Genomic DNA, 15012 nt, shown 5'->3' with positions numbered 1-15012 from the left:
GCCGTGCTGGTGGCCTGTGTTTTCCGTGTCGTGCCTGGGGAGGAGGACGTTTTCACGCCCCCATCTAACTCGGCTCCTGGGCCACGTAGCGACACGCGGTAAGTGGCAATCAAAAAACCGTAAAAAAATAATGACGGAAGCATTTCGCTCAATTTTTAGGTCAGGTCAAAGGTCAGGTCACCAGAGGTCATCAAATTTGAAATTTAGTCCACTTCAGCAATTTTGGAAACTTCCAACGGCTTACTCGGGAACCAATCGAGCTACAGCGTCGCGGGAAAGCGCATTCGATAGCTCTTTTAAGACCTTTCTGAATGTTGCTCTCAGATTTGACCACAGGTCAATGGTTTAGCCTCCAGAGAGGAAAACTAAAAATAGCAGTTTTTATTAAAAACGTTTTTCTGCAACAACTTTTGACTCCAGACAGCGACATTAATTTTGTCGGCATCGTGTTCCTCACGTCAAGACGCGTCGAATAAACTATACGTTGACCTTGAAAGGTCATTTTGACAATTTGACCTCAGGTCAAGGTCATGACCTGACCGGAAAGGGTCATGCTGCATATCAGTCGATCCGTATCGTCGAGCTGAACACATCTGACGTGTTTTCACCGCTCTAGCACGTCACTATCAAAAGTTATAGCCAAAAACCTGCTGGTGACCGTTCATGACCTGAGGGCACACAGAAGGGTCACAGGTGCATTTATCCGATTCTGTGTGTTATTTTTATCTATGAACCGATGTTTGAGAGGGTTTTGAACGACATTCGTCCAAAAGAGGCGCATTTCAATTTGCTTCCATTGACTTACAGGTAATGGAGAAGTCTCAAAAAATGACCTGACAAAAATGACCGAGATGAACATTTTATACATATTGTTAGTCTTATCAATGTCTGAAAGTTTCAAAAGTGATCCTTCAGTCGGTGTAGCTATAGCGAGCCTTTAAACTTTTTCTGAGGTAAGGTCACTTTTCACTCGTGATGTTACCACTTTTATATTACTGAGGTCATCTCAGGTCATGAAAGGTCTCCAGATGTTCTTAACTTCTTGGACAATAATTTTTGACAGATATATGGTAGAGCAATGAAACACCTTAAAGGTATAATTATTTTCCTTCTCGACGATACGGATCGACTAATATGCAATATGATGTTTCCCAGTTAGGTGATGACCTTCACATTAGGTCAAATTCTCAAAATGCCCTTTTAATGTCAAATTCTAGTTCATTTAACTCGTCTTGAAAAAATGGAACGCGATGCCGGTTAAACTAATCTCGTGCCGGTCTGAGCCAAAAGGTATTAAAGATAAACGTCCTCCGCGAAAGCGTATATTTTGAGCAGGGCTGCGGAGTCGATGGATTTTCGGCGACTCCGACTCCGACTCCAGCTTTCAAAAACCAGCTCCGACTCCAACTCCGACTCCGGGCAGAATTGTCGACTCCGACCGACTCCAACTCCCGACTCCGACTCCGCAGACCTAGCAGGGCTGCGGAGTCGACAGATTTTCGGTGACTCCGACTCCGACTCCGGCTCGGGTTTCTAAAATCGACTCCGACTCCGACTCCAACCACAACTGTCGACTCCGACCGACTCCGACTCCGACTCCGACTCCGACTCCGCAGCACTGAAAACCAAAATGATTCTCCTGATGCCCTGGTCATGGGCATTTATACCCGCATGCTTCCCTTTTGATCCTTAGATTATACCCATTTTTTCATTCCCTTCGATTATGCAGGCATCACAGAGGGAATCAGAGTCCCCAAATATGTCCGTAATACTCCCATAGTATACCAGTGGCGCTGATCCTCTCGATAGAACGTAAATATCACCCAATTAGAACTGTAATACTCTCCAATGATTCTCAGCTACAAGAATCATTGAAGAATTAATACTGTCTCGCGATTCCCATTTGACTCTCTCATGATTCTCCAATTATGCCACTATGATTCCCGGAAAGAGCATAACTGCCATTTTCTCGCCGCCATGACAGTTTGTAACTGTGAGGTGGAGTTGACTGCGTTTCGGGGCCTGGGTTTTCGGGCATTTAAGTGTGTTTTTTAGGTTTGTGACTTTCGCAAGCGAAGTTTTTGTTCCTATGGCACTCTTTGATATTTCTGACACAGCGTAAAGGCAATATTTTCCTAAGAAACACAAACAGAATCCATCTTTATGCCATGGATGGACTGAGAGAGAGAAAGAGAGAGGTTGAGCTCATCGCTGGGAAACCTGCCACGTTTGGACGACCAGCCTACGTGACTTTATGAGGACAATATGTTAAAATACATCTCGCAGTCGAGGTAAGGACGATTATAATGTTTTTTAAGTGTTTTTATTCTATATTCTTTTTTTACTGCGCCGTGCTGGTGGTCTGAATTTCCCGTGTCGTGCTGGGGAGGGAGGGTGCGTTTTCACCCCTCCCCGTCTAATTCGGCTCCTAGGCCACGTAGCGACACGCGGTAAGCGGCATTCGAAAAAGCGTAAATAAAAATTGAAAATACTTTGGTCATTTTTTAGGTCAGGTAGCCAGAGGTCATTAAATGTCAAATTTTATATATTTCAACAATTTTCGAAACACCCAGCGCATAACACGGGAACCAATAGAGCTACAGCGCCGGGGAAGATCGCATTCGATACCTCTTTTACAGGCCTATCTGATGAATGTTTTCAGATTTGACCTCAGGTCAACGGATTAGCCTCCAGAGGGGAAATCTAAAAAATAGCCGTATTTACGAAAAAAGTTTTTCGGTAATTGCTTTTGACTCAAATAAGTCACGACATCAATTTTACCAGCATCGTGTTACTCTCGTCGAGAAGCGTCGAATGAGCTATAGTTGACCTGGAAAGGTCATTTTGAAAATTTGACTTCAGGTCAAGGTCATGACCTGACCGGAGTCATGTTGCATATCAGTTGATCCGTATCGTCGAGCTGAACACATCTGACATGTATATTGTTAAACATCTGACATGTTATCACCGCTCTAGCACGTCTCTATCAAAAGCTATAGTAAAAACTGCTGGTGACCTTTAATGACCTGATATGACCTCAGGGGCACAGAGAGGGGTCATGTGTACAATTTGCAGCTTCAGTGTGTCATATTTACTTATAAACCGATGTTATTGAGTGTTTAGAACGACATTCGTTCAAATGAGGCACATTTGAATTTTCTCCCATTGACCTGCGACCTCTCCCAGGGAGAGGTCGCAAAATTGACCTGACCATAGGTCACAGATATCAAAATTCCAAGATATAAATTTTATACATACAGCTACTCTTATCAATCGCCTTAAGTTTTAGAGCGATCGTTCAGTCGATGTAGCTACAGCGAGCCTTTAAATTTGTTCTGAGATCAGGTCACTTGACGTGACCTGGTGACCTGACCTTGAAAGACCGGGACCTGAAATTTTTGCAACAAGTTTATATTCCATAATGTAGAATGAAGTTCATATCCTGGATTGCCATTACAAGAATGCGTGTCTTGTAAAACATTGAGCCTAAAAATATCATGCAAGATATCTATTTTCAGAAGTTACCGCTGTGTCGGGTCAGGATGTCCGCTGTCCAGTGAAGAGTAATGAACATTTTTAGTACGCCTCAGATAGGTATGTTCTCCTGCTTTTACATGGGTGGCATTGTCCCTTTGAATCAGTTAAGTTTGAGTTGAGTCAGATTACAACAATTTAGCATTGAGTTGAATACAGTTTTGTCGCCGTGATTGTTCGTGAATAATGGACAAGTCAATCCGATAAACTTCCTGAGTCTAGTACTACCCTGCTTCCAGAACGTCAGTAAATCAAAAGTAGTAGATTAACAGTGATGTTAGGTGTTTGTTTCACAGAGGACGTGCCGCTCATCATTCTGCGGTTGCTGGGCGAGGAGGCGGCGGTCGTAGTGGAGGCGCCCTGCGTGCTGTCGTCAAGGCCTATTATCCAGGACGGACCCTCTGGAGGCGGCAGCACATTAAACGTGCTGGTGGAGGGCGCCATAGTGACCAGCGCCACCACTCTGGATGGAGCGCTGCTCCTCCTGGGGATGGTGCATTTGTGATTTAATCTGCGAGTGTCACGGGCGGTGCGTTCGACAATGTGGTTTTTGTCGCGACTCATCATGGGCCTGCGCCGGTGGAGTCGACTGCCAGTTGCCACAGCTGACGCTCAGAGAAATCTCGCTGAGCTGCAGTGAAGTTTCGAGCATCGGCCGAAGTGATGCGCTGGTTGCGAAGAGAGCGGGGCGTGCACAGACGGCATGTGTGCCCGTTTGTCGGAGTGGAGCTGCAGCAGGAGGGCACAGGGCTAATACAGGGTGCATTGGTGCATTGAGGCACATAGGCATTGAGCGTGTTTATGTGTTTCTTTGTAATCCCAAGCTGGGAATCACATTTTTCATTCATTCTTTATGATTACGTGACTCAACAAGAGGCTGTGAATTGCATTCGTGCAAGTACCTTTGAAATAATACATGCCACATTTGTAAGATCCATGTTTATATGTTATGCTTGTATTCCTCATTTTGCCAGTGAGAGTCGCGGCCCGGGAATTTTGCGGACTCAAGGGGGAATATCAAGGGTGATAATTGGGGCATCATGAGAGCATGTAATGGGGTATATCGTAAGCATCAATAAAGCATAAAGTGGGATTTCTAGAGGTAGATTAGGAGTGTGATTGGGGCATTATATGGGCATCAAAGGAGAATAGACGCAATTCTGTAAGAATATCTGAAGAATATATGGGGTATTTTAGGGTGCTCGCAGGGGAAGAATCGGGGCATTGTCTGTATTCTCCATAACTCCCTTGTGGGAATATTTGAAGAATTTTGGCAGAATATTTCGAGGATCATAGAGCGAAAAGGGGAATACTTGAGGTAGAGAACAGAAATATTTGGGGTGTTGTTTTGGACCATTCTCCCATTATCCGCCAAAGGGAATCATTTTTGTTTTCAGTGAGCCCTGATTTTGAGGCTAAAACGTTTACCGTTGGTCAAATCTGAGATGATTAAGAAGAAAGAGCTATCGAATGCGCTTTGCTGCGGCGCTGTAGCTCAATCTCTTTCTGAATCCTGTGCGCCGCTTTGTCGAAAATGTTAAAATCGGCGAAATTTGATTTTCGGTTGTCTCTGGCGATCTGACCTTCCACCAGTTCGACCTAACCCTAAAAATGATCTAAGTAGTTTTGTAATAATGTTGTTGAGCGCTTGTGCGAGGAACATTTGTAAAAGCAGTTTTAGTATCATATGACCTTTCCTCGTAAAATATAAATTAGCAAAAAGGATATATTGATATTGATATTTCGATCACAGATCTTCGTCGGAATTGTTAACAAAAGACAGAATAAGAATACATTTCTTGTCTGCTCCTATCTTTATCTCCTATTTCACTATTCGTTATCACGAGCAATTAAATCTTAAGTACATCCATTTTTCAAATCATGGTAACTTTTAGTCGACATACGAATACACGTAACTGAAATTTGTTAAGCCTAATTAACAAACTTCTTACATTAGAAAATACAAATCAAAATCCTAAATTGGCGCAATGCATTCTAACACTCATCTACATTTCGGTTGTCTCTGGCGATGTAGATGAGTGTTAGAATGCATTGCGCCAATTTAGGATTTTGATTTGTATTTTCTAATGTAAGAAGTTTGTTAATTAGGCTTAACAAATTTCAGTTACGTGTATTCGTATGTCGACTAAAAGTTACCATGATTTGAAAAATGGATGTACTTAAGATTTAATTGCTCGTGATAACGAATAGTGAAATAGGAGATAAAGATAGGAGCAGACAAGAAATGTATTCTTATTCTGTCTTTTGTTAACAATTCCGACGAAGATCTGTGATCGAAATATCAATATCAATATATCCTTTTTGCTAATTTATATTTTACGAGGAAAGGTCATATGATACTAAAACTAGTTTTGTAATAGTTTTTGACGCTCTTTCGAACGCCGCCTATACTGCTTGTCTCGACGTGGCCCACAAGCTGAGTTTGAAGTGGGTGTTCAAACACCCCCAGCAAGTTCAATTAGAAAAAAACGCGAACGCTGAGGGCGGCACCGCACTGCTAGGCGGGGGCAGCATCGCAATAATAGCGGCACTGCGCCGAGGGGCACCACTTGCATTGAAGGGTGGCATTGTACGGTGGTCGGTGTAGGGGCGGCGTCGCATTGAGGGGCGGTATCGCAACGAGGGGGTGGCACTAACGAGGCTGCCTTATAAGAAACGCTTGGCACATCCTAGCCCAGCTCAGCGCCGCCTGGCTGCAGCATCTTGAAAAGGGCCCTAGGTGTCGATGAGAAAGCCCCATTGTCAAATAATTGCCTAGCGTCAGTGATTTCAGGAGGGGGGCGCTATCGATCTTGAATGGGGCGGGGCGACTGAAGTCTCCATTCAGATGGGCGTCACTCGTCAGTGACTACTGTAGGGCGCCGAATACCTCGGATAGGGCAAATGTGATCTTCAGAAGGGCACCGGGTGCTCTAGAGGGGTGCAATGCTTGAATGGGGTCACTGCTGCCTTCAGTAGGGCGTCGGACTTTCTGGAGGGGCGCCATTGATCTTGGATGGTCCGACTGGGATTTTCAGAGGGGCACCAGTGGTTTCAGAGGGGCGCCATTGATCTAAGATGGGCCGACTGAAGTCCCGGTTCAGGTGGACGCCAATGGCTGTTGAGGGGCGCCAGCGACCTCGGATTGATGGGGCGACTGTGATCTTTAGAAGGGCGTTGAGTGCGCCATTGGGCATGGATGGGGCCACTGTTGCCTTCAGCAGGGCGCCGGACGCTCTGGAGGGGCACCTTGAGCTTGGGTGGGGCGACTGTAGTCTCAAGGGGTGTTGTCTCGGATGGGGCGAATGTGATTTTCAGAGGGGCGCCGGGTATTCTAGAAAGGCGCCATTGGTTTCAGAGGGTTGCCATCGACCTTAAGATGGGCCAGCTGTAATCTCCGTTTAGATGGGCGCCAGGGACTTTTGAGGGGCGCCAGCGACCTCGGATGAGGACGACTGGGATCTTCAGAAGCACGCCGGTGCTTTAGAGGGACGCCAGTGGTTTCACGGGGCGCCATCGATCTTGGATGGGGTTGATTGGGGGAGCTTCAGAGGTGCGCCGGATGCTCTGGAGGGGCGCCATCAACCTTTAATGGGGCGACTGTTTCGGACCGTTCAGGTGGGTGCCAGCGGCTCTTCAGGGGCGCCAGCGACCCTGGGGGTTCGGAATATTATGGTTTCCAGAGGGGCGCCCTTCAACATTGGGGGGCTCAGGTCCTATTTGGGGTGCCCTGGAGAACATTGGGGTGTCCAGGCAGCCCCCAAAGAGATATTGAGTTCGATCCCTGCCTGCACATCACTTTTTATCCCTCTGTAAAACGGCATCAGCCTAGCCGGCGCTGATTGGGGCGCCATTTGGGCGGCTGGGCGGAAAGGGGGGGCCATGGCCCCCATGGCCCCCCCCTGTCTACGCCACTGGACTTGCATACTATGTCATTCAAAGGTCAAGGTCAAGGTCAGGTCAGGTCAGGTCACCAAAAACAAAATATAGAAAAGAGCATGTGCGACACATGTTTTATGGGTCATTTTACTCATATAATTCAATAGGCACACTCAATTAGTGATATGGACCACCTCTGGATGAATTTCAGGTCAAGGTCAGGTCAAGGTCAGGTCAAGTGAGGTCAATTTTGGAAGTTGGTTGTTAAGGCCTAAAAAGGTATCTATCTGATGCAGTTTTTCACGGCGAATCGAATGGGGCTATTTTTGTTACCGTACAAGGTCTAAAACTTCCAAAAAATCATTTTTTCAAAATTTTTGTGTGTCGTGACCACATTTTTGAACTGATTCTTCTAAAAATTGGTATGTAGGTGCACATAGACTACTTCTCTGACATATATTCCGGTTTTTTGATACACTCAAAATTTTGGATTTTATTATTATTTTCCCAAAAAAGTCAGTTTTTTGAAAAAATTGGGCCAAAATCCAAAATTTTCAAAAACAGTGATAGCCATTTGATAGACAAAGTAGAATCACATATAACCTTTTTTTGATACGTCTTGATTCCTTTAAAAATGAAGATGTTAGCGGCGTTTGAAAATTTGCCGTTTTTGAGGCGAAAATGGCGAACATGACGTCACTAAAACGTCAATTTCTCAAAAATTTTCCAACAGATTTCGCTCAAATTAGCAGAGAACGTGTAAAATTGATGTATGATAAGGTACTGAAAGTTTGACGTCACTGGCGTTACGCGTTTAGAAGTTATTGGCGAAAAACGGGAAGGGGGGCAGATTCTGCCCCCCCCCCCCCCCCCAGCGGGGCACGGGATAACTTACGAACGGCTGGTCTCAGAAGGACGTGCAGAAAACGACGATTGAAAACTCTTTACATGACGATTAAAGTACAAAAAGTTTTGCCTATGTAGGTCACAGGTAGGGTCGGGGTCAGGTTAAGGGTAAACACTGCAAGTTTTTGTATTAGGATGCTGGCTTTGGAGCATAGTTAGCGAAGTTGTAGTGATAGTGAAATAGCCTTTGCTCATACTTAATCGAAAATGACGAAAAACAAAATATACCTATATAAAATGACCTAGCGAAGAATAGCTAGCGAACATAGTTAGCGAAGAATGGACGGAGATTGATAAACCAGAACCTGTTATTATAACGACCAACCAAGACAAGGTCAGGTCAGGTCACCAAAAACAAACTACCTTAGGATATGTGCGGCGCATATTTTATAGGAAATTTTCCTCATATAACACTCGCACCGACCAACTGCGCCAACTTCGTACCAACGCGGGGGGGGCATATGACCCCCCCCCCCCCTGAGATCTCGAGAACGAAGCAAGATAACGACAAGCGGTAAACGGCATCGGATACGCACGGACAAGGTCTACAATTTTTGCGCAGGTCATTTTCAGGTCAGGTCAAAGATGACGTCACAGGGGTCAAAAAGGTCAAAATGGCGGCGCTAGATATGGAGAGTTTTTCCTCGAATAACTTTCGAATTAGTCAAGATAGGAACAAACTAAGGGCATCATCGTGATCCTCTCGTCAATCCGCATCGAATGAAATATATGTTGACCTCGAAAGGTCAAGGTCAAAGGTTGACCTCAGGTCACGTGACCTCGAGGTCATCATGTATATCATTCGATGCGTCTTGACGAGCTGAACACAATTCGACCATCCCACAGTAGGCGATTTCGCTATCCTAGCACTTCATGAGTTATATCTTAAGTTAGACTCAAAACCAGTCATCTTTAAACCCCTCATTTTGTGCCTAGTTTCATGGCGCTTCAACTGATATAAGTGTTTGCATCAGAAGTAATCGGGTTTTCTTTGCAACGTGCAAGAGAGCGAGCAATGCCTTTTCCCCATAGGCTTAATACAGGACAGAAGAGGCTTAGCAAAAACATATACAGTGTTGTCTGTGTTGTGACTTACTTCTCAACTAGCGTCAGTTACGGATGAACCACTTGATCGCAAACCACGTGAGCTGGTTTTGCAAAGAAAACATTGTTGCAGAGGCGCTTTCAGACTGGTCTGTTTGGGGGAAAATAGTACCAACAGACTACCACATTTCAGGAGATCGCAAATTATCGTGTTTTAGGAAGTAGGTAATTATCAGTGAAATGGAAATGGTTTAGCGCTGAAATTACATGCAAGCAAAGCTATGATGCAATTGCAAAGCAAAAAAGAGGAGACCATGACTTGCGAAAAATTGTGGCTGCTTGAACGTTCCGATCGCATGTTCTACAAATAAATAGCTTTAGCTTGTGTCGTGTCTTCCTACAACGTAACGCTTATTTTTGGTGGTTGGGAATCAAAGTTGCGAAATGAATGTACGCTAACGGAGTTCAAGGAAGGAGTAGGAATTTCGTTTTCCGTTTCGCCTCTAAATGAGTTAGAACTTCGGTGCAACGTGGGCATGCTGCTCTCCCCGAACGGAAGCCATTTCTACCTACCCGATTGTAAGTTTTTTAGGTCGGAGTCATCAGGTCACGAAAATGGTCGAAGGAGGTCAAATTGCATACCATTCGATTCGGCAGGTCTTCCTGAGTTCATTGGTGGCTTGCCTGAATCGCTAGCTCAATTTGATGGGGAGTTATGGACCAAAAACTATAATGACCAGACCTTAGTGACGTCATAAATGACGTCACGCAAGTTCAATAATGCAAAAGTAGAGCATCGGACCTTGCAAAAAAAAAAGCTTGAACTAGTTTGATATCGTTCCCGGCGCCAAAATAGCAGTGTTCATTTTACAACAGTGACTCACAATGGTGAGGTCATGTGATCGACCTGACCTCATGTGACCTTTAGGGAAAATCCGAGGCATACAAATTGTGAATCCTTTGGAGCAGGGGTCGGCAAATGGTGGGGCATGCCCCCTTTGGGGGTAATGGCGCCCTTCGGCGGGGGGTAATGAGGGCCTCTGAGAAAGCCTCATCTTTTTTAGAATTAATGGCTCCCTTGATGGGACAAACATCACAACTGTTGTGCCCCAGGATTCAAAGATTAGTCGAGGTCAAACGCACAAAGCATGAACTGATTAGCTGGCATGCCAATTTTCATGTAGCTGCTCACCATTCCGTACAGTCGTGGAAAGTAACTGTCATGTATTAGCCGGCGCTCGTCCATTGGCGTTTTCACAGTCACTAACGCAAGGGAGAGGAGTCGTCCATTGCACCCTGACCTGAGCATCTCGGTCTCTGAGCTGGAGCTTTGCAGAAAAATTGAGCGTGTTGCCCGTGAAGATAAGCAGCCGCTGCTACCCAATTTAAAGGCCGTTGGTCATTGGGTGACCTTCCATAGGTCAATAACAACTGCCGAGTTAATCGGGTCCTGCTGTAACTTCTTGAAGTGAGTTTTTGTGGCCTGCCATGATCTCAAGAAAGATCTCACAAATCAACGGTTATTCGGGTTAAGGTCATGCCATTTTCAGGACAGATAAAAATGATCGGCTCGATGGTACAGTTTTTTTTTTCGTGTTCCGACCCTTTTAACGTGATCTATTCTCGAAAAATACCCGCTACCCCTATACGTATGGGGGTTAACCCGCGCCCCGCTGGGGCTCCTGGATTTCCACGCCCTGCTGGAGATGGAGGTTGAACACCCCCTATTAACTTGGCTCCTGGGTCACAAGCGAAACGCCGTAGTCGGCGATCGAAAGAGCGTAAGAAATGATGAAGAAAAAACTATGGTCACCTTTTAGGTCAAATCAAAGGTCAGGTCACCAGAGGCATCGAACGTAAAATTTCGCCAATTTCCAGGTCAACCTTTGACAACTTTCGACAAACTGGCTTATAGCTCAGGAAAGGATAGAGCTACAGCGCTGCGGAAAAACGCATTCGATAGCTCTCTTAACGTTTTTCTGATGCCTGCCCTCAGATTCAACTGAAGATGGTTTAGCCTGCAGGAGACAAAAACTGCCAAAATGTACGTTGCTTGCTGATAGCTTTTCTTAACTAACTTTTCACTCAAAACTTGCAAGAGCTCACTTTTATCAGCATCATGATCCTCCCGTCGAGAAGCATCGAAGGTTTTGTTGCACATCAGTCGATCCGTATCGTCGAGCTGAACACATCTAAGGCATTTTCATCGCTCTGGGATGCCTTTATCAAAAGCTATTAGCGAATAGCTGTTAGATACAATTCATGACCTGAAATGACCTCAGGGACATACAGTGGGGTTACGGGTGCAATTTTCCGGTTCAGCGGTCATGTTTACTTGTAAATAAGAGTGTCACAGTGTTAGGAATGACACTGGTCCAAAAGAGGCGCCTTTCAATTTTCTTCCATTGACTTTGCGCCCAGGGCGTGAAAATGACCTGAACTTTGGTCACCGACATCAAATCTCCGAGATACAAATTTTGTACATGTTGTTGCCTTTATCAATTCCTGAAAGTTTGAAAGAGATCTGTCACTCAATGCAGCTAAAGCAGGCGTTGCAGTCTTTACTGAGGTGAGGTCACTTGACGCGATCTGGTTACCTGACCTTGAGTGACTCTGATCTGAAATATTCACAGCATGTGCAGAAACGATGTATGATAAAATGTTCCAAAATGGTGGCGCTCCGTGCCAACGTTTTTGAGATATTTGCGAGAAACCGCAGGGGAGGGGGCCTGCGGTTTCTCGCAGATATGGTACCCAAAGAGTCACGGAAAAGTATGGAATTTCAGTAACCTTGGTTGTATCACCAATGGGGTCTGGTAGGTGGGGGTAATGGCCCTGCCTGGCGCCAAAAAAGGGGACACGACCCCGGAGGACCTGCCGACCACTGCTTTGGAGGATACTAGGTTCTGTAAGTTTCATCTCCATGTGAAAGCTGCTCTGGCATTGAGGGCTTTGCGAGCTTTGCGACATCTGAGGATCGTGCAGAGGTTCACTTATGACGTCATTGGTCCGTGAACTGACCTGACCTAAAAATGTAGTTGGTGTCACAAGATTCGACTTGAATCAAAGGTCAGGTATGCCAAGTTTCAGCTTTCTATCGCTGGCGAGTTCGGAGCTGTCGTGAACAGAATCTTCGGTCGGGCGGCGGTACTTCGCCCCTCCCCTGGGCCCTATCCCCACCTTATACGGTAAGGGTTCAGCAAAACGTCCATAACTCCGTGAATCGCAAAAAGTGGCAGCCGATTTTTGTAGGATATTGAGACCAAACACCAGGCTACTATGTAATGGTATTTTTGTTGCCGAATCTCCTGGATGGTAAAAGATGCGCATTGCCAAACATGGTTAACAGTATTGATCTTATGCCGCTAAAAGGTGTGCTGCGAAACACGGGCGTAGGAACGCCATGAAAAGTGGGTGGGCCACCCTGTCAAGGGGCCTCCTTTTCCAGGGGCCTCGTATTTTCAGGGCCTCCAACTTTTGCCTCGTCCTGCTGGCTGCTTTCAAGTATGACCTCCAAATCTAGCTTCTGAGATCGGGCAGATGTACCTAGGGGCGTAACCGCTTAAGCAAACAGTGCGAAAAGTCCGCACCATTTTTAAACTTATTCCCCCTCCGATTTTTATTAGAATCTATTTGCCGCAAACGGCGCATGACCCCTGAAAACCCTTACACAAATGTCTTCCTCGTTTCCCAGGTGCCCCCATTAGGTTCATAGGCGGCGCCCTCTTTGGCATATAAGCGCCCTATGTATAGTCATCAGAGACATCCCTATATGTCCCACAGTCGCCCCGTTGTCGCATACAATGTGCGCTTATCATAGGCGTCTCTCTTTTATGGACACTTGAAGGCGCCTCTCTTTGCCATGCCGGCGCCCCTGTTTCTTATGAATGCACCCCCATGGCATTGCTCAATTGCAATTTGCAGACCTCTATTGCATGTGGACGCCCATATATGTAGGCCTCAGAGGCGCCCCTCTTTCGCATTGAGGCGCCCCTATGGGTTTCATAGGCGCCCCTCTATTGCACGTAGGTGCCCTACTGTCTCAGCACCGCTCCCCTTTGGCATGCAGACGCCCATCTTTCGTACGGAGGAGCCGCTGTGGTTCTTAGAGACGGCATGGTGCTCCCAGACGCAGATGGGGCTCTCGGAGCCGACAGTGTGGGACCTTCAGTCGCTGATGGGTGCCCGCCAGATGTGGACCCTCGGAGACGCCGGTATGGAGCCCTCAGAGGTGCCGGTATGTGGCCCTTAGAGACACCGGTGTGGAACCCTCAGATCCTTACAATTGCTGGTGTGGAGCTGTGAATGCGCTGGCTTAAATCCCTCAGAGGCTGGTGCATGGACATTAAAGCTCAGTGAGAGCTTGTGTGGTGCCTTCAGTGGCCTTGTGGAGCCGTTAGACATCAACATGGTGCTCTCAGGAGCCAGTGAGTCCTCAAAGTCACCGGTGTGGGGCCTTCAGAGCTCCGAGATATTGGTGTGGGGCCCTCAGAGGTGTCAGATGTACAGCCCACCGCTAAAGTAATGTAGGGTTTCACCAATCTCAACGATTGGCTTTGACCGGCGATTGTTTAATGCGGAGTGATCGAAAAGAAGATGTCAATAGCTAAAATTGCAGCTGCAAGGGTGACGATACATATAAGCTACATTCAAAGTTTCATTGTAGTCTGGCTAATCGTTCCTAAGCTTCAGAAGCAGAACATACCCATGACTGAAACCGCACATTACTTCTGCTGTGGACTGTACATACCTATAGAGCCTTGAGATGCACAGGTGTGGTGGCCCACAGAGGCGCCGGTGTGGGGGCCCCAGAGCCACCGATATAGGGCGCTAAGAGACACTAGTATGGCCCTCAAAGGCGCCGCTGTGTGGCGCTCATAAACACTGGTGTGGAGCCATCACAGGCGGTTGGAGCCGTTAGAGGCCGTAAAGGGCCCTTAGATGCCTACAAGGAGCCTTCAGGAGCCGGCGTGGCACCCTTATGAGGATAAGCGTGTCTACTTAGGAGCCCTTGAGGTGCTCTCATGAGCTCTGTGGGGCCCTACCGAGCCGAAATATGGCCACGGCCAGTTGCCGCCGCATGGCTCTTCGGACTATCATTCTCAGGGGCCTCATCTGCCTAGTTTGAATAAAAGGGCCTCTCAGACCATCAGTCTCATGGGCCTCCTCTGGCTAGTATAAATAGAAGGGCCTATTAGGCCATCAATCCTAGGGCCTCCTCTGGTTAGTATAAATAGAAGAGCCTCTCAGACCATTAATCTCAGGGGGCTCCTGTGGACAGTATAAATAAAAGGGCCTCTCAGACCATCAGTCTCGGGGGCCTCTCTAGAGAAGTGTAAATGTGGATAGAGGGCCCCCTCAGATTCATTAGGAGTGGACCTCTCTGACTATCAGTCTCAGGGGCCTCTTGTGGCCAGTATGAATAAATGAGCCTCTCAGACCATCGGTCTCAGGGGCCTCTTCTGACTAGTGTGGATAGAGAGAGGGCCCTCCCAGACCACCGGTTTCAGGGGCCTCCAGTGGCCAGTTATATGAACAGAAGGGCCTCACAGCCATCAGCCTCGGGGGCCTCTTCTGACTGGTGTGAATATGAGGGCCTCTCATACCATCAGTCTCAGGGGCCTCCTATTCCTAGTGTGAATATAAGGA

Source organism: Amphibalanus amphitrite, unplaced genomic scaffold (genome assembly GCF_019059575.1).
Source record: "Amphibalanus amphitrite isolate SeventyFive unplaced genomic scaffold, NRLGWU_Aamphi_draft 001065F_arrow, whole genome shotgun sequence".
Taxonomy (NCBI): domain Eukaryota; kingdom Metazoa; phylum Arthropoda; class Thecostraca; order Balanomorpha; family Balanidae; genus Amphibalanus; species Amphibalanus amphitrite.
This window is presented reverse-complemented; position numbering follows the sequence as displayed.